Source organism: Ambystoma mexicanum, chromosome 4p, assembly GCF_040938575.1.
Source record: "Ambystoma mexicanum isolate Mex_15411 chromosome 4p, UKY_AmexF1_1, whole genome shotgun sequence".
Lineage (NCBI taxonomy): Eukaryota > Metazoa > Chordata > Amphibia > Caudata > Ambystomatidae > Ambystoma > Ambystoma mexicanum.
The window spans coordinates 940,208,073-940,233,743 of NC_090927.1; positions in this window are offsets into that span (position 1 = coordinate 940,208,073).

A 25,671-nucleotide genomic window follows, 5' to 3' on the forward strand; every position below is an offset into this window, starting at 1 on the left:
CAGGTAGATGTAGAAAGAGGCTGTTACAATAGTACAACCTAGAGGGAACCAGAGCTTGGGAGACAGTGAGCTTCTGGGGGAAGGAGAGGAAGGGCAGAGTACCTCTGAGGAGTTGCAGTAGAAAGATTGACTTTTTAGAGACATCAGAGAAGTGGGCGGTAGGAGGAGGGTCAAGGGAGGCCAGCCAGATAGTGAGGGGTAAGGATGGTGAAGGTGTGCCGATGAGGAGGATCTCCGTCTTGCTGGCATTCAGACAGAGATCATTGGCGGCACACCAATTTTGAATGGCAGTTAGGCAATCAGAGATGAAAGTGGAAGAGGAGATGGCCAAGGGCAGCCTGAAATTGGGATGAGTGTTGTTATTGTAGCACTGGAAATTTGAGCAGAAAATGGTAATGCAGTGGCGAGAGTTGCCAGGTATTGGTTGAAAAGCCAGCATACAAGTTTAGACCCCTGGGGAACATCAAAGGTAGAGAGGAAGATAGATAATAGGAAGGACCCAAGTGAGACCTGGGAGGGTTGATCAGAGAGGAAAAAGGTCAGCCAGGCCATGAGTATGGTAAGCTAGACAGGGTGAGTAGTGTGAGGTAGTTTGTGTGAGTATAGTCAGATAGGGAGAGTGAGAGTTTAGTCAGAGTGGGTGAGCGGAGTGAGATAGGCCAGGTGACTGGGTTGTCGTAGAGTGGGTGAGGTAGAGTGTGTGAGTGGTGTGAGGTAGAGTGTGTGAGTAAAGTGAGGTAGAGTGTGTAGCTGAGGTGAAGCAGAGTGAGTAAATATGGACAGGCAGAGTGGATGAGTGGGCTGAGGAAGAGATGGTTAGTCGGGTGAGGAACAGTGGATGGGTTGAGTGAGGTAATGCTGGTGGATTTGGTGTGGTAGCATGAATGAGGAAAATGAGGTTGAGTGGGTGAGTAGGTTGGGGCATAATGGGAAACAAATCCAATGGAAGCATACTGGTTATATTGAAATTGACATTTGTGATGATATGAAAACCAACAGCTTTAGTACTAGAGGTTTTGTGAGAAATAGCTTAACAAAACTCTTCAAATTCAGTGAAAAAAAATGTGTTGATGTGATGTTAAAGTGATGGTTTAACACAACAAAACCCCTGAAATGTTTATATTTACAGTATGGTTACTGATGCACAAGCAAATCGAGAAAAATAAACTCTGTACACTCAGCAACTCTTACCTGTCCTGATGCATAATTATTCTCTTCTGTGGTTGTGCTTGTCTGGTAATACACGGCAGACCAGATGAGGGAAATCCCAAATGGTATGTGCTTTTACATGATTTCTGTAATGGATAGCCAGATCCTTAAGCTCCTTTTGCTGGAGCTTATATTTGGGCTCATGCATTTAGACATCCCATGGCACTGTGTTCAGACATCACAGGGATAGCAGGTATACAGGGAGAAAGTAAACACACGTTGTAGCTCACCGGCTGAAATGGCCAACACATGACTTAAATGTTGTCTTCAAAATGGGCACCTTTAATTGGGATAGAACCGTTTGTGTGGGACAAACAAAGCACATACATGTCTGTAGTTTAATTCGTTCATCGAGTAGCATGTTAGGTACAGTCATTACACGATGGTTCCTTAATTAGGGCTCTTTGAAAATGTTCTGTGCTGGCAGACAGATATTTCCCATTTGAAAAGGTGTGAACATTTTGCAGTTGGCTAAAGGCAGTACAATCAGAGTCAAAAGGAGGAAAACAATTTTTTGTTTTCATTTATTTCAGCATATGGTTATAAAAACAAACCTTTGCCGATGTCATACCTCAGTTAAGACAATAATTAAAAGAGAACCCATTTTCTAAAACTATAACAACATGGCAGCATGGTTAGCAACATGCAGTTAGATAAAATCCATCTAAAAGAATACAACTTTCAATATGATTTAACAATATTAAAATCTCTTTACATTTCATTAAAACACAATACATAATGTACACATATAATACTGATATAAAATGGAGAGCTACCTTCCATATATAACATGCCACTGTTGTCATAACCGCGCTCTCTACACTAAACAAAATGTTTCAAAATTGTTCCCTGTCAATGGATACAATATTGTGTACAAAACAACTATAATTGGCCCCATAAAAGGGTGTAACATCCTGGCATTGCGTCATAAGATGACATGCATGATGTTCGTGTTACAAAGTCTGCAGATTCTGTCCCTTGGTGCTAGTTTGTGCCATCTCCCTACATGTTCCTCAGTAAGAAATACGTTAAAACGAAGGTATATTATAAACCTATGTATGTTAGTAGATAACCATTTTATTAAATAGGTCGGAAGCATATCCCAGTGAAATTTTTGTGTGCTATATATGTAATAAATCGTCTTTGTACTAAGATACCCAATATTGGCAATTAAATCAAAATTATTGTTCTTCTTGTTTAATATATACAGGGCATTTGAAAACTCCATCAAATCATACAAATCAATGCCCACATTATTTAAGTGCTTCATTGCTGTCTCTTTGAGCTGGACAAGGAATGTATTAGCTGTATCCCCTCTATACAGCCTAGACATATAGCTCTACACATCGTCTGCTTCAGTAGGGGAATGGAATATCGTCAGAAACAATCTGCACCGCTGATAGAGCCAAAGAGAGTGGATGGATTGGAATCCCAGTTCACAGCATAAGGCCTGTACTGGAACCTAAACGGGAACACCCAATATAGATCTCAACAATGTAGCTTTGATTTTGTCCATCCATTTCACCATAGGGCCAGAATGGATGGCAGAACCGTAGAGAATCATGGGTACTATACTTTTACGACAAATGTCCATTATGCCCTCCACATTGTTGCCACCTTTGTTACGTATACATCTCTTAATTACAAGCCGTTTCCTCATGGTTTTGCTTAACAGATAATCATCATGCATATGGAGAGACGGATTATTACAGATAGGCAACACAGGTACATATATCTGTCTACTACTTCTAAAGGGTTGCCCACATAGCACCACTTATAGTTGTGCCTCAGCTTCTTTTTCTTACCAAATAACAGAATATTTGTTTGGCACTGTTGACCCTAGGTCCATTTGTCTGAGCGTAGTCTGCCAAAGCATCCAAAGATCTCTGCAGACCAATGGTTGTATGGTCATCAGCTTCAGCATATCCCATCCAGGACACTGGCACTGTACCAATACGAAGTAGGAAATTGCATGTCACTTCAATACAAGAACCCATATCTGCCACACACACTTTACATAACAATGGAGCCTGTATTGGTATGAATATCCCCAGTAACCTCTCCCTTCTGATTGATATGGAGCGAAACTGTAGTGTCAGCATATAGGGAAATGAGGAAATACAAGAGTGTGCAATCAGTGCCCGAATTAATCAGTTTAGACCGTTACCTGGCGGGAGCTACAGAATCACAAGCTTGTGAAAAATCCACACAGCAGACATATATACTGCCATAGGTCTGTTTCATAGAGTGATTCTTGATGGTTTGCAGGTATTGAGATTTTGTAAGGAAATACATTTTTAAAAGGTTTTGCATAACAGCAGCACAGTGTTTAAAGTGAATATAGTGAAAATATGGCATTGGTCATGACATAGCACTGAAATGTGGCCATTACCTGTAACACAACTAAATAGTAAAACTTGTAGTGAAAGTCTGTTCTTGTTTTGACTGTCTGTGGATTTTTGATCTGCATTTAGAAGAACAACAGAACTGAACACATACATTCAATTTAAAAAACGCAAACACAAGTGACTGGGCTTAAATGGGTGCTGTAAAAATATTAAAATAATAAAATAGGTGTTATACTGCAAGGGTTTTCCAAATATGTTGATTCTTCCCTTTGGCCTTCCAAACCACAAGATTATTTGCAGCTGAATAGTGTAGTGTCTTGTAATGTGCTGTAATTAAACAATTTGAATAGAAAGGGAGCATTCTAATAACGAAAGTCTGTTTTCTTCTAAATCTGTAGTTCTGTAATAAAACATGAAAGGCCAGTTGCCAAGTGACAACCACAGAAGAATAGATGAGTGTTAAAACACATCCCTGTGTGTCACTACGCCCTCAACTTAGGCAAAAAGTATACATACATGGCCCACAGATTTTCCATCTACATCACACTACATTAAGAGGCATCTAGTGCAGATACTTTCTCTTTATACATATTGATTATATATCAAAATAAATATATCATGCAGATGTATGGGCAGGTACTGTTGCCGCATGACCAGCTGAGAGGACAAACCCCCCTGTTGCTGGACGATCCCCTATTCCAGACATTGTGAAGGCATGTTTTGCTTAGGTGGAACCGAGAGGAACCTCAACACAGAAACCTGGAGGGCATGGAGTGACCAGCGGTTGAGACACGCTGCGAGACACTCCGAGGATCATTTCATGGGAAACACAAAGAATGAATTAACAGAGTTTCAATGTATGATCCACTTGCCAGCCCACAGAGGGGGCATATTGCTCACTGAGACACCTAAGTGAAAGGAAGCTCAGGGGGCAATTGCAAACAGGGATGCCGAAAGGAGGGGTGGACTGCAGACACGGATTAGCAAACAGGGTGGCAAACAGAGCACATGTGCACGGTACATACATTCTGCTGTCTAGGGGGAATGTTCAAAAGCATGTCGTTGAGCTGGCCAGAGAGTCACCAAACCTCTTTGTTTCTTCCTTCAACCTGATTACCACAAGGAATATGGCTCCTTTCATCGCTTAGCCCATGTAATGTGGGGCAATCACACCATTAGAGATCGAAAGCAGAGACCTACAACACACATGTGTGATAGGCAAGAGGACACACATGGAGATGTGGATGTCACACAGAGGTTTGAACAAGCAGAAGGCCAGACGAGCTCTAAATCCTGTAGACACTGTATAGAAAGAGGAACACAGAGACCATCCGTGAGTGCTTTAGGTTGATCTTCCAGAGGCTTGATTTGTTTGAAGAGCAGGAGATTTGAGATAAAGTCAAAGGAGGTGTGTGCAGCTTATTGCAGCTAACTCTATGACCTAGAAAAGCATGAACCATGCAGTGAGACGGCTTGGGACACTAGAATACCCTGGTGGAAATGAAGGACACCCAGAACTGATAAGAACACTGTAATCGAGTAGGGGATCATGTATTCCCATCCTGGGGAGAACCCAGAAGTTTAGAGATGGAAACCAAGAGCCTGTTATTAGCTGCCATCCACAAACGGGAAACCAGGATATTGTCGTTAATTTACAGCCACAGCGAAGAAACCAGGTTCCTGTAGTTGGTGCCAGTGAATTAAAGTGCAAGAGAACTCCGATATTCCTGAATAATCTTGTCTCAATCGTATCTCCCGGGAAGAAATTCAAAACTTGCATACCATATACAGCAGCAAAAGCCTCTGAGTGACTAGGGTATTAAACCCTGCTTTCAACAATAATCTTTATTCATCGCAATTTATTAATATAATGAATGCATATAATGCATTGTATTGTCCACTTCTCCTATATACATTAAATGCACATTTTAACAGTGTTTTCAAACGGAATTTCTTGAGAGGCGACATTCATTTAATCTGACAGCCACACTAAGGATTATTTTTGATAGCAGGGTGTAATACCCTTGGAGTAAATTCTGTCTCATCGCTCAGCAGGTTTTGCTGCAGTATTTTGTATGGATGTAGTGGGTGCCAGCCCAGGAAGGCCAATCATGGTGGTTCGGTGTGAATAACATCAGTTGGAAAATAACCAACGGAAGGTGACAATATATTTATGCATATAATCCCATGAGTATCGTATAGGTACCCATGGTATAGGGAACTTGTTATGACTGGTTTCTTTGCTTGGAATGTTCTGAGTGTGTCTGGAATGTTATTGGTTGAATGAAGGTTCCACCCAGGCAGTTGGAGGTATTTAGCGCTGGAGGTGGGAGCCAGTGGGATCCCCTCTGATCCTGTGACCTTCCTATCTCCTAATGTACCTGTATATCCTGATGACATCTGATCCTAAGATGTAACTTGATTAAAGAAGCTAATCAACATACTTTACGGCCTCCTGATTTTTCATCATGAATGTAACATAACTATATGTTGTGGCTGTTCGGGGTCTACTGTAAATTCAACTTTAACAAACAGAAGCACAGCTGATGATCCAAATAGCAACTGTACAATCAGGCAAAGAAGGATGCAAAAGTGCTTTTTGTGCCCAGAAGCTTTGAGTGAACCTAAGGATAGGGACCTTAATGTAGAGCCAATCACTTGTGTTCTCTTCATCTTCCATCATGACACAGTCATAGCTTGACCATCGTGTGTTCTAGGCAACCCCTACCCCATACAGACCCTGAAGGAGTTCCTCCAACCCCTAACAGGCTATAATGGGGCTTACAATTAAGTGATATATGCATACAATTCTATCACCGACAGTTCAAGTATATGTAAACTCCTCAATCACTTGTATAGTACAGTCAGAGCACAGAGTGCAATATATTCTTACCATTAATGCCAGAGCACAGCAAGCACACATACACCTTGGGGCTCACAGGTAAATTTAAGGAGTCAAAGCCTTGCTTTAGGCGTTTACAAATTTCATTCACGTCACGCCCCATTTTCAATCATTTGTATGCCCCAGTATTTGTGCTTGCATGCATTTTCATGCCGGTGAAAAAAGTGGGGAACCCTATGCGGCCTGTTGGTTTCAGGCGCCAGCGAACTGCCTGCAGACTTCATAGGGATCCATTGTAAATGTTGCCTGTCATGCTTGCATGGCAGGCAACATTTGCAATTAAAGGCTGCCTACCATGCACGCATGTCAGGCACCCATTGCAATTACAATTAAATGCTGCCTGCCATGCACGCATATCAGGCAGCCGTTGCAATTACAATTAAAGGCTGCCTACCATGCTCACCGGGCAGGCAGTGTTCAATTAAAACTTCAAACACTGCCGGCCATCTCACATCCTCCTACCTGCATATCTACATTCAATGGCTCCCCACTGCCAAATTACTCTTTGCGGCAAAATGAGCTAATGTATGATTTATTTTTTATGCACTCTTTAGAGGCATGCAACACAGTTTTGGGGGCTCCCATCATAATAAATGACATTTTGTTAACTACACAGAGCACACTGCATTTGTTTTTACAGAGTTATGTGTCATATGTGGTGTCATTAGTGATGGCATGTGTAATTTAAAACATTGTGCCATTCAGAGAAGTTTTCATGGGAGGGCAAAAGGGGCACTTGCCCAGGGCCCCCACCTTGGAGGAGGCCTCACAGGGCTGACTGATCTGAAGAAGTAAGATTCCATTGTTTACCAATCTTAAATAGCACATGTCAGAATATTTTATGGGGTACTGCTGAGGCTCTAAACCCATTGGCTTTCTGTTTTGACAAGAACATTCTGTCTTGATCAATTAATCATGTATTGCTTCCTGTGTAATACCTAGTTTGTGTGTTCCTTACAGCACAACTCTGTAGCATTATCTCCTTCCTGTGGGAATTATGTTGATCATGTGGAATAGGCAACAGTGAAATGCATATTGATGAATTGAGTGCCACAATGGTTCAGAAGTTAGCTCATTGTGTTATGCACCCGTTGTAGAGATATGTGTCCATATGTAAAATTAGAATATCACATTCCAGCAAGGCGGGCTGAGCCTTTTCTAAGCCTGAAGGTTAATAAACTACCTGCATATGTACGTGGTTTTGCAGAACAGCTTCTGCTATTATCAGCAAAGTACCTGCACCAAATAGGGGTTGCTATAAAAATGAACATATTTGTATGGGAAGGTCTAGAAACTGGTCTGTTCAGATGGGGTGTTGTAAAACCTAGACAATCGCCTCCTACAATGGCATAAACTGTTTGTCCAAGAGGTGAATAAGTATCCAAATTTAAGACTATGAAACAAAAGTGTTCATGTTTGTATCCTGGATTTGCCAGCAGACAATACAGTGATCCTGGTCAAATCATCTAATATATCTAACATTACACTGTGCTGTCTTCTGTGAGGTTTGCCTTCTTGCATGCTGCTGATATCGTTTAGCCCATTACTTGATCTGTCCTCTCATATAGGCCTTTTCGGTAGAAGAGTTGGTAGACAGAAGAGAGCGGACCAGATGTTGCTGGCCTCAGGCAAGCATATTTTAAGAGTAACCACAAAAGAGAGTTGAAAGGCAAATCCCTCCGTTAATGCCCAATATTGTAACACTTGGAAAACAGAAGGCTAGGTAATTATAAAGATATTCCTATGGCTGAGTCCCTAGCCAAACACTTAAAAGACCCTAACTGTGAGTGATCTCGTACCAAATGGATGTGGGCCCTAGTTGGAGCTGCTGGGCCGACTACAAATGGTGTCGAGATCCTGCCCCTGTACTCTCTAAAACACTTTCCTGGTGTCTAGTAGGTGCACACAGAAGTAGAGGTCGATATATTATATTTTAATCTGTCACCTCCATGGTGTGTGTCTTATCATTAAAAACAAAATAACTGTTTCTATGTCCAATAGTCAATAGAAAAGTTTTTTAAAAACAAAAAAAGGAAATTCTTCCATCCAACAATGGTGAGAAAGGATACGTGTTGATAACTACGTGTGGATAACACTTTCCATTTCTTTTGTACACAAGCCCTCTATTTTCTTTTACAAGGGTATTGGAGTCTGGGTTATCAACCAGACCAATTAAACAGTCTACCGGTTTCAGCGGGATTCTCAATTAGCCGCTTTCTTCAGGACGAATACTATTTGTAAATTCTTGTATTCTTATGTTCTCAACAATATCTTCAACACTGTGAAGAATTAGAGGTTGTCTTCTAGGGTCCACAATTTGATAGCAAGAAGCGATTCCTGATCCTATATGGACAAAGAAAAGAGAGACAATGGGGACTACTGTCAGTCTCAAGTACTATCATAAAAAGCCTGTTAGAAACACATATTTCACTAGCAGGATTTTTTATATATAAATTGACCACATCTAAATGTGTGGTATTCTCATTTTTCTTGTCTATGGCATTTCATAAGGTGTCTCTCCCAATGGGGGCAAACTGTGTTCTGTTTTTAGATCCGTGTAAAACTGGGCCGGCTCTGGGCCAAACCCTCTTGGCCGGCTCTGAATTGCATTGATACACAGACGCAGGAAGAACGTTGGCAGTTGGTATTCATGCATCCTGCCCTATAGAGGCATAGATTCGTTGGAATCATAAATCGTCGATTTACTCGAACGAGCCATGGCGGTTTGTTTACCAAGACGCGATCGCATAATCACGTGACATAGTGAAATATGTGTTTTTAACAGGCTTTTTATGATAGTACTTGAGACTGACAGTAGTCCCCATTGTCTCTCTTGTCTTTGTCCATATAGGATCAGGAATCGCTTCTTGCTATCAAATTGTGGACCCTAGAAGACAACCTCTAATTCTTCACAGTGTTGAAGATATTGTTGAGAACATAAGAATACAAGAATTTACAAATAGTATTCGTCCTGAAAAAGCGGCTAATTGAGAATCCCGCTGAAACCGGTTGACTGTTTAATTGGTCTGGTTGGTAACCCAGACTCCAATACCCTTGTAAAAGAAAATAGAGGGCTTGTGTACAAAAGAAATGGAAAGTGTTATCCACACGTAGTTATCCACACGTATCCTTTCTCACCATTGTTGGATGGAAGAATTTCCTTTTTTTGTTTTAAAAAAAACTTGTCTATTGACTATTGGACATAGAAACAGTTATTTTGTTTTTAATGATAAGACACACACCATAGAGGCGACAGATTAAAATATAATATATCGACCTCTACTTCTGTGTGCACCTACTAGACACCAGGAAAGTGTTTTAGAGAGTACAGGGACAGGATCTCGACACCATTTGTAGTCGGCCCAGCAGCTCCAACTAGGGCCCACATCCATTTTGTACAAGATCACTCACAGTTAGGGTCTTTTAAGTGTTTGGCTAGGGACTCAGCCATAGGAATATCTTTATAATTACCTAGCCTTCTGTTTTCCAAGTGTTACAAGCATATTTTAAGGTCTGCTTCTTTGACACAAAAAACCGTTTGCTTCTTGGTAAAAGTCAAAGGTTTTTATGCACTTTTATAAATGAAAATGTCACAAGCCATTGTTTTTTGGAAGTATTTAAAGCTTTAAAATACAAAAGACAAACCCAGATTAAATTTGTTAAGTCACATCGATTGGTATGATGGTACTTATATACTTCCCTTGGTGATGGAGAGAATAAAGCTAGAATCATTTCTATTTTACATAACACCGTTCTATAATATTTTGTTTAAAAATGTCATGTTTGGTTATGTTATGTGTGTACTTTCCAAGTCCGTTTTCATAAAATTAGATTGTTTTAGTTCATTGTAAGAACTGGAAAGAAAATGTTCAAATGCAGAAATGGCACAAATCCCTGCTTAACCCCTTCACCACTTAACCAATGTGTGATCCTGGGCATCTCATTTAATCTTGTATTGACTAACCTCTCAATATTGCCAGTCCCTAAACCTTTCAAAATTGTCAGCCCTTTAGAGTGATTTCCTTCTCATGGTATGACCTTCATAAAAGCCTTATTCATGGTTTCACTGCCTATAGGTTTGCTTCCACTTTAATAGTGAGCATATTTATATCACACATCACAGGCATTTGTTCCTTTGATATCTAATGGCAACACTATTTGAAAACCATATCCCACTTCTAATCTTTGTCTGGACAAAGAAACCTTCCTGGTAGCTTCTAATCTGCATCCACTATCCATGCTAAGGCATGTGTAGCTTTCTCCTTTCTTTCGATTGTTCTCCTCTATCCATGCTTGAGCACTTTTGCATTATGTGAGGCAGCTAATGTGAGTTTTCTGTCTATTATGGGTTACATGTACCTTTTACATATGGTCCTGCATTAATGCTACAGGCTGCATACCTTCCTGGATGCTATTGGTAAAAAGTATCCTGTATGTACTAGAACAGTAACCTCTTCGTAGACTGCTAATGTTGGTCTTCAAATGCTACTTGTTTATCATTCTGATGAGAGCAAGAATGAAGAAGGTAAGGGGACTTAAAGGGAGTAAACACGCTTACTATACTGCGGGGCAGCACATGAACCTATAGGTTGTAAGTGCGATGGGTCGGGTGCGGGGGGCACGACCGGTATTCTTGATTCCTTAATTCCTTTGGTTTGGTGGAGGGGGGCCCCAAAGATGTCCGTGCCCAGGGCCCCAAAAATGCTTAAGATGGCCCTGGTGCCATTATCAGTGCAGTAGATGTGATTTTTCCATGTTATGAACCTAACCACAGCATCCGTTTAATCAACTGTTTTCAGTGAATTGCCATGCTTTTCGTAAGACCATCTATATAGAAACCATGTGTCAGAGTACAAAATCGGATTGACGATCACATAGAATGCATCAAACTGTACATTAATCTCAGGCACTTGCAAAACACTAAATTCTTCATCTACCGTGTTGGGGCGAAAGATATTGCAGATAGTCATTACATTACACATGATTGCATTTTATTTTATTTCTCTTTCATGAGCGCATTACGGTGTAGCGAATGGATATTTGCAAAAATACATTTCAGGAAATTAAAGGTATCCTGTTGCATCAAGCTCTAATAATTTCCAGAACTAACACACCATGAAAAAGAGCTGAAAGCAGGGTTTGAATTTGGATGAGCATGTGTGCTTTGTGAACTATGAAGATGGGGAAATCGCATAAAGGCTTTGCAGAATATTATTAAATGTTATTTATAGAGGATTGTAACAGAATTAAAGGTTAGATCTGGCAGTAATGAAAAGGGAACACCCTGTGGTTCCACAAGGTTCACTTACTGCTAGCTGTATTTCTCTACAGCACATCAATTCTGTTCTTCACGACTGAAATTAAAAGGCCTCAAAGGCTCAGAACAAATGAATATATTAGTTTGCCCTGTAGTTCTATTGCCTGGTGCTTCGTTTCCTTTCATCGCTGGACATAATGCACGACGGGGAACAATTGGTTTTGTCTACATATTTTTTTTCTGGCGGCGGAGCAGCTGACTGCTTATGTGCACCTGGCAACCTTAATATATTAATTGATAGTTACACGTCCTTATGCGGGCACACAGTCTGTCTTCAATCCTATTGTATGAATCAATGATTGCACATGAGCTAATCCTTAGTTACATCAGCACCACAAGTCCCTGCTACAGAAAGATACCCCAACAACCAGGTCAAAGGCACAAGTCAGCAAGACAATATAATTCAGACCGGGCAAACGTGTATTTTTCATAGCATTAACAATACAAATTGGTTGAATCCATGCATAATTAGAAAACATTAAAATGAACCAAAATGTTGGTAGTGTTGCAACCAAGAAAGCTTACACTACTAACAAAGCCTGCTTAATTTCTATCTGCGAGACATTCGCATGCCTTATCTGTACTATCTTTGCAGTGTGATGCGATTCACTGAAACACAGCGCCAGTTCTGCAGTAGCTTGTGCAGGACACATGCCTGCTGGCGTTTGGTCCTGCATTCCTACCCTCAAGTAACAGAAGTGACGACATGAAAACACCCAAACCTCTTTCCCTGCCCTTCTGCATCATTTCTGTAAGGATGCAGGAGGAGCTATCAAAAAGCAGACTGTGTCCGGCTGAAGGTTGACAAAGAATTACATTTATAAAATCCACTTAGCGGGTCGTAATTTCTCGCTTGGGAACGTGGCATAGGTTGGACTTCCTTGACATAAGCAAGGCGAGGGGAAAGGCTTGACTTCATTTTGCAAATGCCCACACAACTGTCAAGGACATTTATGGACTTCCGATTAATTGAGTTATTTCTGATTATTGTGCACTGTATTTTACAGCTCTGTTGCATACAAATTGGAAAGCACTCCCACAGTTTTACTAACTGTGATGTAGTCATTGGATATATTCCATCATGCAGTGCGCAGCACATTGTGTTGGCTGTATGCAGTACTGGTATCACGTTCTCGAGAGCAGGAGAGGCTGTTTTCTGAGTCCATTGTGGAAAAGGAAGAGCTACAGCTACACAACTTCCCAACTAGTGCGGAGCGCATGTGGTGTGCAGCGCAGTGTGTTGGGTGTCTGTACTGGCGGTGGATATTGGGGTAATGGTACTGTCATCTGTGGTGCTGTTACTTGGGGTGCTGTCATGGGTGCTGTTGTTGGTTCAGCCTGAAGCTGTATACGCCCTGTCAGGGTAATTCATAGAATTTCGCACAAAAGTGGCGCACGTGGCTTGCGCACAGCGTCCCCGTGCGATACACTGCGCCAGCCGCGTGCGATAAAATCAATTTCATCGCACAGCGTATTCATGAATTTTAGCCTACAAACCAGCCGTGGCGCAGAGTGGCGCAGCGACCCTGCAGCAGCGCCAGTTACGCCCCCAAGAACGCCCTCGCGCAAGGAAAGGCCATCAAAATTCCCAATTCATCGCAAATGTCTGCGCTAACCCTGGACCATTTCACAGGGCTGCCAAACAGCAAACGCCAAGCGGGGAACGTGTATTTCAGTGGTTCGCGGGAAGTTTCACACGCGATTGTCCTGGGTACGTGTATATCAGGGGTGCGCGTGAAGTAATACACGCAAATCCATCAGGGCACGTGTATTCCAGGGGTGCGCGGGAAGTATCACACGCAAATTCAGCAGGGTACGTGTATTTCCGGGGAGCGCGGGAAGTATCACACGCAATTCCATCAGGGCACGTGTATTTCAGGGGTGCGTGGGGAGTACTACACGTGAATTGGCCGTGTGGTCCCTCCCAGGTGTTCCCTCTACACCCTCCACGGCCCCTGCAGGCAGCCCACACCACAGGGGTCTAACCTGCACCCCTGCTCATGTCCCGCGCGCAGCCCATCCACCATGGGCATGCCCCCCAGCCAACCCACATGTCACCTTGCACCACTGATCAACAACGCATGTCTCCCAGCACCCTCACCCCCCAGCACTGTGGGGCACCTGCCAGCAGGACCCACACATGTCCAACTCATGTCCCCCTGCACCCCCACCCCCCAGCACTGTGGTGCACCCTCCACCAGGCCCCCACTCATGTCTCCCAGCACCCCCACCCCCCGCAGTGCAGGGCACCCTCCACCAGGCCCCACTCATGTCCAACTCATGTCCCCCTGCACCCCCACCCCCCTGCATCCAGGGCCACCCTCCACCAGGCCCCCACACATGTCCAACTCATGTCCCCCTGCACCCCCACCACCCTCAGCATCCAGGGGCACCCTCCACCAGGCCCCCACTCCTGTCTCCCTGCACCCCCACCCCCCAGCATCCAGGGGCACCCTCCACCAGGCCCCCACTCCTGTCTACCACCCCTCCTCCCCCCAGCAGTGCGATTTGCCTGGGTACGTGTATTTCAGGGGTGCGCGTGTAGTCTCACACGCGAATTCATCAGGGTACGTGTATTATGGGTCCACGTGAACTTCCACACGCGATATCAGCAGGGTACGTGTATTACGGGGTTCGCAGGAAGTTCCACACGCGATTGCCCTGGGTACGTGTATTTCGGGGTTGCTTGGGAAGTTCCACACGCGATTGTCCGTGGTGCGTGTATTTCTGGTTGCGCGTGAAGATTCACACGCGATTTCAGCAGGGTACGTGTATTCCAAGGTGCGCGGGAAGTTCCACACGCGATTGTCCGTGGTGCATGTATTTCTGGTTACGTGAAGTTTCACATGCGATTTCAGCAGGGTACGTGTATTCCAAGGTGCGCGGGAAGTTCCACACGCGATAGCCCTGGGTACGTGTATTTCGGGGTGCGCGGAAAGTCCCACACGCGATTGACCTGGGTACGTGTATTTTGGGGTATGCGGGAAGTTCCACACGCGATTGCCCTGTGTACGTGTATTTCGGGGTGCACGGGAAGTTCCACACGCAGTTTCAGCAGGGTATGTGTATTCCAAGGTGCGCGGGAAATTCCACACGCGATTGTCCGTGGTGCGTGTATTTCTGGTTGCGCGGGAAGTTTCACACACGATTTCAGCAGGGTACGTGTATTCCAAGGTGCGCGGGAAGTTCCACACGCGATTGTCCGTGGTGCGTGTATTTCTGGTTGCGCGTGAAGTTTCACACGCGATTTCAGCAGGGTACGTGTATTCCAAGGTGCGCGGGAAATTCCACACGCAAATCCAGCAGCCTACGTGTATTCCGGGGGTGCCGGGGAGTCCTACACGTGAATCGGCCGTGTGGGTCCTCCCAGCTGTTCACTATACACCCTGCACGGCCCCTGCAGGCGGCCCACACCACAGGGGACTACCCTGCACATGTCCCGCAGGCAGCCCATCCACCATGGGCATGCCCCCCAGCCAACCCACATGTCACCTTGCACCACTGCCCACCAACGCATGTCTCCCAGCACCCCCACCCCCCAGCACTGTGGGGCACCCTCCACCAGGCCCCCACTCATGTCCAACTCATGTCCCCCTGCACCCCCACCACCCAGCACTGTGGGGCACCCTCCACCAGGCCCCCACTCATTTCCAAATCATGTCTCCCAGCACCCCCACGCCCCACCAGTCAGGGGCACCTGCCAGCAGGCCCCCACTCATGTCCAACTCATGTCCCCCTGCACCCCCACCCCACTGCATCCAGGGGCACCCTCCACCACGCCCCCATTCATGTCCAACTCATGTCCCCCTGCACTCCCACCCCCAGCACTGTGGGGCACCCTCCACCAGGCCCCACTCATGTCCAACTCATGTCCCCCTCCACCCCCACCCCCCAGCACTGTGGGGTACCCTCCACCAGGCCTCACTCATGTCCAACTCATGTCCCCCTGCACCCACAACCCCCCAGAAATGTGGGGCACCCTCCACCAGGCCCCCATCCATGTCCAACTCATGTCCCCCTGCACCCCCACCCCCCACCAGTCAGGGGCACCTGCCAGCAGGCCCCCACTCATGTCCAACTCATGTCCCCCTGCACCCCCACCCCCCTGCATCCAGGGGCACCCTCCACCAGGCCCCACTCATGTCCACCTCATGTCCCTCTGCACCCCCACCTCCCAGCACTGTGGGGCACCCTCCAACAGGCCCCCACTCATGTCCAACTCATGTCCCCCTGCACTCCCACCCCCCAGCACTGTGGGGCACCCTCCACCAGGCCCCACACATGTCCAACTCATGTCCCCCTGCACCCCCACCCCCCAGCACTGTGGCGCACCCTCCAACAGGCCCCACTCATGTCCAACTCATGTCCCCCTGCACCCGACCCCCCCAGCACTGTGGGGCACCCTCCACCAGGCCCCACTCATGTCCAACTCATGTCTCCCAGCACCCCCACCCCCCACCAGTCAGGGGCACCTGCCAGCAGGCCCCCACTCATGTCCAACTCATGTCTCCCAGCACCCCCACCCCCCACCAGTCAGGGGCACCTGCCAGCAGGCCCCCACTCATTTCCAACTCATGTCTCCCAGCACCCCCACCAGTCAGGGGCACCTACCAGCAGGCCCCCACTCATGTCCAACTCCTGTCTCCCTGCACCCCCATCCCCCTGCATCCAGGGGCACCCTCCACCAGGCCCCACTCATGTCCAACTCATGTCCCCCTGCACCCCCACCCCCAGCACTGTGGGGCACCCTCCACCAGGCCCCCACTCATGTCCAACTCATGTCCCCCTGCACCCCCACACCTCTGCATCCAGGGGCACCCTCCACCAGGCCCCACTCATGTCCAACTCATGTCCCCCTGCACCCCCACCCCCCAGCACTGTGGGGCACCCTCCACCAGGCCCCCACTCATGTCCAACTCATGTCCCCCTGCACCCCCACCCCCCAGCACTGTGGGGCACCCTCCACCAGGCCCCCACTCATGTCCAACTCATGTCTCCCAGCACCCCCACCCCCCACCAGTCAGGGGCACTTGCCAGCAGGCCTCCACTCATGTCCAACTGATGTCCCCCGGCACCCCCACCCCCCTGCTTCCAGGGGCACCCTCCACCAAGCCCCACTCATGTCCAACTCATGTCCCCTGGTACCCCCACCCCCTAGCACTGTGGGGCACCCTCCACCAGGCCCCCACTCATGTCCAACTCATGTCCCCCTGCACCCCCACCCCCCAGCACTGTGGGTACCCTCCACCAGGCCTCACTCATGTCCAACTCATGTCCCCCTGCACCCACAACCCCCCAGCAATGTGGGGCACCCTCCACCAGACCCCCATCCATGTCCAACTCATGTCCCCCTGCACCCCCACCCCCCACCAGTCAGGGGCACCTGCCAGCAGGCCCCCACTCATGTCCAACTCATGTCCCCCTGCACCCCCACCTCCCTGGATCCAGGGGCACCCTCCACCAGGCCCCACTCATGTCCAACTCATGTCCCCCTGCACCCCCACCTCCCAGCACTGTGGGGCACCCTCCACCAGGCCCCCACTCATGCCCAACTCATGGCCCCCTGCACCCCCACCCCCAGCACTGTGGGGCACCCTCCACCAGGCCCCACTCATGTCCAACTCATGTCCCCCTGCACCCCCACCCCCCACCAGTCAGGGGCACCTGCCAGCAGGCCCCCACTCATGTCCAACTCATGTCTCCCAGCACCCCCACGCCCCACCAGTCAGGGGCACCTGCCAGCAGGCCCCCACTCATGTCCAAATCATGTCTCCCAGCACCCCACCCCCCACCAGTCAGGGGCACCTGCCAGCAGGCCCCCACTCATGTCCAACTCCTGTCTCCCTGCACCCCCACCCCCCTGCATCCAGGGGCACCCTCCACCAGGCCCCACTCATGTCCAACTCATGTCCCCCTGCACCCCCACCCCCCACCAGTCAGGGGCACCTGCCAGCAGGCCCCCACTCATGTCCAACTCATGTCTCCCAGCACCCCCACCCCCCACCAGTCAGGGGCACCTGCCAGCAGGCCCCCACTCATGTCCAAATCATGTCTCCCAGCACCCCACCCCCCACCAGTCAGGGGCACCTGCCAGCAGGCCCCCACTCATGTCCAACTCCTGTCTCCCTGCACCCCCACCCCCCTGCATCCAGGGGCACCCTCCACCAGGCCCCACTCATGTCCAACTCATGTCCCCCTGCACCCCCACCCCCAGCACTGTGGGGCACCCTCCACCAGGCCCCCACTCATGTCCAACTCATGTCCCCCTGCACCCCCACACCTCTGCATCCAGGGGCACCCTCCACCAGGCCCCACTCATGTCCAACTCATGTCCCCCTGCACCCCCACCCCCCAGCACTGTGGGGCACCCTCCACCAGGCCCCCACTCATGTCCAACTCATGTCCCCCTGCACCCCCACCCCCCAGCACTGTGGGGCACCCTCCACCAGGCCCCCACTCATTTCCAAATCATGTCTCCCAGCACCCCCACACCCCACCAGTCAGGGGCACCTGCCAGCAGGCCCCCACTCATGTCCAACTCATGTCCCCCTGCACCCCCACCCCCCTGCATCCAGGGGCACCCTCCACTATGCCCCCACTCATGTCCAACTCATGTCCCCCTGCACCCCCACCCCCCAGCACTGTGGGGCACCCTCCACCAGGCCCCCACTCATGCCCAACTCATGTCTCCCAGCACCCCCACCCCCCACAAGTCAGGGGCACCTGCCAGCAGGCCCCCACTCATGTCCAACTCATGTCCCCCTGCACCCCCACCCCCCTGCATCCAGGGGCACCCTCCACCAGGCCCCACTCATGTCCAACTCATGTCCCCCTGCACCCCCACCCCCAAGCACTGTGGGGCACCCTACCCCAGGCCCACACTCATGTCCAACTCATGTCCCCCTGCACCCCAACCCCCAGCACTGTGGGGCACCCTCCACCAGGCCCCACTCATGTCCAACTAATGTCCCCCTGCACCTCCACCATCCAGCACTGTGGGGCACCCTCCATCAGGCCCCCACTGATGTCCAACTCATGTCCCCCTGCACCCCCACCCCCCAGCACTGTGGGGCACCCTCCACCAGGCCCCCACTCATGTCCAACTCATGTCTCCCAGCACCCCCACCACCCACCAGTCAGGGGCACCTGCCAGCAGGCCCCCACTCATGTCCAACTCATGTCCCCCTGCTGTAACGCTCACCTGATTCTCGCAGAGGCGCCGGTCTTGACTGGGCGACTACCGTATCTTCAAAGGTGATGTGTAGCACCCGGTTGGCTCTTTGGGCTGGACCTCTGTGCACTGTATGCCTGACTTCAAGAGTAAGATGTCTGCAGATAGAAAATATGGGATTAATGAACTGGGGTTATTGGGGTGTCCCTATCTCTTTCCTTTTCTCCTCTCCTGTAGACCCCCAAAGGTTAACGCTCTCACCATAGGTAAGTGAATGCCGAGCTCTCCATCTGCCTCGGGGCAGGGTGCTGTAGCCAGTTTCTTCACTGGATAGGTAGCGCAGGCCTCTTGACTTCAGAGGACTGCTGTCCGTCGTTTACTGCACGAACGGTAAGTTTCGAGTAATTCTATTGTCTTTAAAGTCTTTAGTAATGATGTCTCTTGTTTTGCAGGGTTCCGGCGATGGTGGATGACGGGCTGAAGTGAGTTGAAGATGGAGCCGTGTGATGAATAGAAGCGCCTGGAAGCACGTAAGTAAGCTCTTGTTGCCCGCTTCACGATGCACTCTAACTGTCTTTTTATTTTGCAGGTACAAGTTCGGAGCGGCTGCAGGGTGCCGGAATACCCACTGGGTTAGATGTGAAAAGGAGTAATGGCACGTGAGTATTAAAGTTCCCCAATGTCTTTAAACGCACCTTGTTTTGTCTTTCAGATGCGGGATGCAGCGCCGAAGGCCTCCGGAGCGTGCGAAGAGTTGGTAAGCTTCTGTCTTTCAGATGCCGGAATGCAGTGTGAAGACCTCCGGAGCGCACAAAGAGTAGGTAAGCCTTTGTCTTTCAGATGCCGGAATGCTAACCTGTTCTTTCTTGTCTTTATAGGTGTTGCTGAAGACTGGATTCAGGATGGTAAGCCTTTTTCCTTAGGCCCAGGATCCGATGCAGAAGACACGATGAGCGTTCTGCTGCAGAGGATGCAGAATAACGCAAAGCAAGATTCATCCACCGGGTGTGGTTTAAATAGCCTCCTGTAGTGCTTAGGTGTCTCCTTCCACAGCCACGCCTAGGTAAGAAAAGAGTTCCTGCTTTCCAGAAGAGTTCCAGTGTTCTGAATCTAGGGAGTGGCTCCTGCCCCACCCAACAGGAAAAGTAGTTCCAAACAGAAGAGGATCAACTGGCAGGCAAGTAAGCAGCATGGTCTGCTGTAGGTAAGTCCACCCAAGCATTATGAGCCCGGCGCTTACAGCGCTGGGACTGGGCATATTTATGAGCCTGGTGCCACTGGCGCCAGGACTGGGTCCAAAAGGTCCCAATTGGGACTGGTTGGCACTCGGAACCTGGGTTATGGATCTGCTTCCAAGGGAGTTGGGAAAACCCTGACCTCTTTGAAGCAGAGATCATGACAGTACCCCCCCTCAAGGCCCCTCCCAAACCGGGCTTCTCCGGGGGTTTTGGCTTGTCAGGAAATGTTCGGTGAAATCTTTTGATTAGGCGAGGAGCATGGACATATTCAGCAGGTTCCCAGGATCTCTCTTGGGGGCCGTAGCCTTTCCAGTCAATTAGGTAAAATAGTTTAGATTTGGAGATCTTGGAGTCCAGAATGCTTTTGACTTCAAACTCGAGTTCTCCATCAACTAGGATGGGTTTTGGAGATTTAGTTAGTCGGGTTTGAGGTTGCACGGGTTTTAATAGAGAGACGTGGAAGACCGGATGTATCTTCATGTGCGGGGGCAGGTCCAACTTGACCGCTACAGGGTTTACTATGGTAGTGATGGAATAGGGACCAAGGTATCTTGGGTTGAATGTGCGTGGCCCTTTTAGAGGTAGATATTTGGTGGATAACCAGACTTGATCCCCTACTTGATATTGAGGGGCTTCCTTCCGATGTTGATCTGCTCCTTTCTTGTATTGTTCTTTAGCCCTTTGAAGGTGAGAAACAGCTTCCTTAAAGGCTTGGGTGATTGTAGAATGCAGGTAGTCTACTGCTGGTGTTTCAAGTTCTTGGAGGGGATCCAACTCCGAGGTTCGAGGGTGACTGCCGTACAAAAGAAAAAACTGTGTTTTCCCAGTTCCCGAATGGACAGAGTTATTGTAGGCATATTCGGCTATCCAAAGGATGTCTTTCCAAGTTTTTTCAGTTTGTTGCAGCATGCAGCGTAAATACTGTTCCAGAGTTTGATTGGTCCTCTCGGTTTGTCCGTCAGTCTGAGGGTGGTGACTGGTCGATAGTCTCACATCAATTTGAGCCGACCGACAGCAACTTCGCCAAAAATGAGAAATAAATTGACTACCTCGATCCGAAATTAGAACCGAAGGAAAACCGTGCAGTCGGACGATGTTTTCGAGAAATTCTCGGGCCAGAGTTGCTGCTGTTGGCAAGCCTTTGAGCGGAATGAAATGCGCCATCTTGGAGAATAAGTCCACGATTACTAGAATCGTATTGTATCCGGAGCATGGAGGTAGATCGGTGATGAAGTCCATAGAAAGCGTATGCCAAGGGCGAGGTGGGATGTCAATAGGGCGTAAGAGGCCTGCTGGTCTTTCCTTTTGACTCTTGTTTTGGGCGCATACTCCACAGGACATTATAAAGTCTCTGATATCTTTTTTCCAAGATGGCCACCAGAAGTAGCGCTTGATCTTTTCTGAGGTCTTGGCCATACCGGGATGACCTTCCATTAAAGAATCGTGATAACAAGAGATTACTTTTTTCTGTAAATCTGTGCTGGGTAGGTATAATCGTTCTTGGAAATACAATAAGTTGTCCTTTACTGCAAAGTCCTTTCCCTGCAGATGCCAATTCTGTATGTCTGCTGGAGTTACAAGTTGCCTGGCTTTATCCTTAACTTCCTCTATGGATTCTGTGGCGATTACACCCAGAATTCTTTGTTCGGGAATGATTGGTACAGGTTTAGGGTTGATCAAGTGTTCTTCCACTCCCATCCGAGAAAGGGCATCAGCTTTACCGTTCTTTGTACCAGGTCGATAGGTAATTATGAAGTCAAACTCGGCAAAGAATAATGCCCAACGGAGTTGTCTAGAGGATTGGGCTTTTGCGGTTTTCAAATATTGCAGGTTTCGGTGATCGGTAATCACAGTAACGGTGTGTCGGGCCCCCAGCAGATAATGCCGCCAAGCCTTAAAGGCAGACTTGATAGCCAGAAGTTCCTTGTCAGTAATCGTGTAATTGATTTCAGGAGGCGAGAATTTGCGGGACCAAAATGCCACGGGATGCAACTGATTGGTTACCGGGTCCTTTTGTGATAGAACTGCCCCCATGGCAAGGCTTGAAGCATCAGTTTCCACGATGTAGGGGAGTTCGGGGCGAGGGTGTTTTAAGATTGGTGCAGAGATAAATTTAGTCTTCAAATCCTGGAAAGCTTGTTCCGCCTCGGTAGACCATTCAAAACGTTTGTTTTTCTTTAACAAGGCAGTGATGGGCTGGACTATTCGAGAGAATTCGGGGATAAACCTGCGGTAAAAGTTAGCGAAGCCTAACATGCTTTGCACACCTTTTACGGAGGATGGTGATGGCCATTTGAGAACTGCATCGACCTTCTTTGAATCCATACGTACTCCACCAGGTGATAATATGAATCCCAAGAATTCAACTTCAGTCACGTTGAAAACACATTTTTCCAACTTAGCGAAAAGTTTGTGTTGACGCAATCTTTCGAGGACCATTTTCACGTGTTTCCGATGTTCAGATTCCGATGAAGAATAAACGAGGATGTCGTCAATGTAAACAACAACACACACATCTATGAGCTCTCTGAGGACATCGTTCATAAAATATTGAAAGGCGGCCGGGGCATTGCAAAGTCCGAAGGGCATGACCTGATATTCAAATAGCCCATACTTGGTGCGGAAGGCCGTCTTCCATTCATCGCCCTCTTTTACTCGTACCAAGTGGTAAGCTCCTCTAAGATCCAGCTTTGTATATATGCATGCTTTTCTGACTTGGTCCAGGAGTTCAGGGATCAAAGGTAACGGATATCTATTCTTAACGGTGATCTGGTTCAGGGAGCGATAATCGATACAAGTTCTAAGGTCTCCTTCCTTTTTTGGAACGAAGAACAAAGCTGAAGAAGCAGGGGACTTGGAAGGACGAATAAACCCATACGCCAGGTATTGATCCAGGTATTGTCGAAGGTGAAGGTTCTCAGGCTCGGTGAGGGCATAAATTCTACTACAAGGAGGAATAGATCCAGGTATCAGGTCTATCTGGCAGTCATAAGACCTATGAGGAGGTAGAGAGTTAGCCTGATCCTTCCGGAAAACATCTTGGTATTCTAGGTATTCGGGAGGTAACTGGGGAGTCTCTGAAGAAATTGCTGCCAGTGCAACACCAGGTGGAGGGTGACAAGTAGAGACACATTCTGGAAACTGGACCGTTCTTGCTCGCCAATCGATCAGAGGATTGTGTTTCTCTAACCAAGGTATTCCTAGAATAATCTGAAACTGAGGGGCCTTGATCACATCGAACACGATCTTCTCATGGTGTCCATCTTGACTTACTAGCGTCACCTCTTGAGTGGTATGCGTTACTGGCCCGGAGGCTATCTCCGTACCATCCACTGTAGTAATGACATCCTTTACAGCCTTGGGACAAAGAGTTAGATTCATCCTCAAAACCATTTCATGATCCACATAATTGCCGATGGCACCACTGTCGACGTAAGCTTCAATTGCATGTAATCGATCCGGATTATCAGGGCTAATGAGGACCATAGGTAGCACGAAATGCGAGGTCACGGAACTGGTTTTCACGCTCGGCAAGAGGACCTCTATTCTTGTCGGGCGAGGTCGTTTCCCTGCTCAGAGTTTGTAACTTTGATAACTGCAGCTCCTACTGCCTTCTTGGCAGGTTTCACCGGACAGTCTCGAAGAAAGTGCCCTGAGTTTCCGCAATATAGGCATAATTGCAACTGTTTTCTCCTTTCCCGCTCCTTTTGTGTTAGAGGACCTTTCAGACCCCCTATTTGCATGGGTTCCCCGGAGTCTACTACTTTGGAAGGAGTTGGCGGTTTGGAAAATACTCGAGCATCAAACTTGGAGCGGTCGGCCTTCCTGTTCTGCAGTCTATGATCTATTTGAACGACCAAGTCTATATAATCCGAACAGTCTTGTGGGGGATTCACTACTTGGGCTAAAACGTCTTTGAGCTCTCCACGTAGACCTCTATAAAACAGCGTAATCCTTTTGTCCTCAGGCCATTGAGTTTCCACTATTAGTCTATTGAAAGATGCAATATAAGCCAAAAGGTCTTGATTACCCTGTTGCAACGAAAGAAGCTCATTGTCCAAGGCCTGCCCCTGTGAATGTCTTGCGAACAGTTTTTCCATACTAAGCTGAAAGGCTTGAAAATCATGGAGAACCGGATTATCTTGATTAACTAGAGGGATCGACCAGTCTGCCGCATTGCCACTAAGGTACGAAAGTACAAAAGCTACTTTAGCTTGATCAGTTGGAAAGGCTGCTGGCCGGCATAAGAAGTGCAACCGGCACTGATTGATAAATACTGCAAACCTCTTTGGGTCACCAGAAAATCGTTCGGGCGGAGCCAGAGGTACATTCCCAGGTAGGTTGATCTGCACTGGATTCATAGAGGATGTTGAAGGAAGATTTGCCCCTGATGCGGGTAACGGGGTCTGTCCGGCTTGTGACTGTAGCAATTGTCTAGCAAGACCGTCTGTTCTCTCCTTGGAAATAATTAGTTCCCTTCTTAGAGCATTCGTTTCCTGACGAGCTGCATGCACTTCTGCCCTTAGTTCCCCAAGTAACCGGGCTAGGTGGTCAGTATCCGAGGTTTCCATAGCGCCTGGGCGAGAGTTTTGCGGTAGGCTTTGCGTTCTGTAACGCTCACCTGATTCTCGCAGAGGCGCCGGTCTTGACTGGGTGACTACCGTATCTTCAAAGGTGATGTGTAGCACCCGGTTGGCTCTTTGGGCTGGACCTCTGTGCACTGTATGCCTGACTTCAAGAGTAAGATGTCTGCAGATAGAAAATATGGGATTAATGAACTGGGGTTATTGGGGTGTCCCTATCTCTTTCCTTTTCTCCTCTCCTGTAGACCCCCAAAGGTTAACGCTCTCACCTTAGGTAAGTGAATGCCGAGCTCTCCATCTGCCTCGGGGCAGGGTGCTGTAACCAGTTTCTTCACTGGATAGGTAGCGCAGGCCTCTTGACTTCAGAGGACTGCTGTCCGTAGTTTACTGCACGAACGGTAAGTTTCGAGTAATTCTATTGTCTTTAAAGTCTTTAGTAATGATGTCTCTTGTTTTGCAGGGTTCCGGCGATGGCGGATGACGGGCTGAAGTGAGTTGAAGATGGAGCCCGTGTGATGAATAGAAGCTCCTGGAAGCACGTAAGTAAGCGCTTGTTGCCCGCTTCACGATGCACTCTAACTGTCTTTTTATTTTGCAGGTACAAGTTCGGAGCGGCTGCAGGGTGCCGGAATACCCACTGGGTTAGATGTGAAAAAGAGTAATGGCACGTGAGTATTAAAGTTCCCCAATGTCTTTAAACGCACCTTGTTTTGTCTTTCAGATGCGGGATGCAGCGCCGAAGGCCTCCGGAGCGTGCGAAGAGTTGGTAAGCTTTTGTCTTTCAGATGCCGGAATGCAGTGTGAAGACCTCCGGAGCGCACAAAGAGTAGGTAAGCCTTTGTCTTTCAGATGCCGGAATGCTAACCTGTTCTTTCTTGTCTTTATAGGTGTTGCTGAAGACTG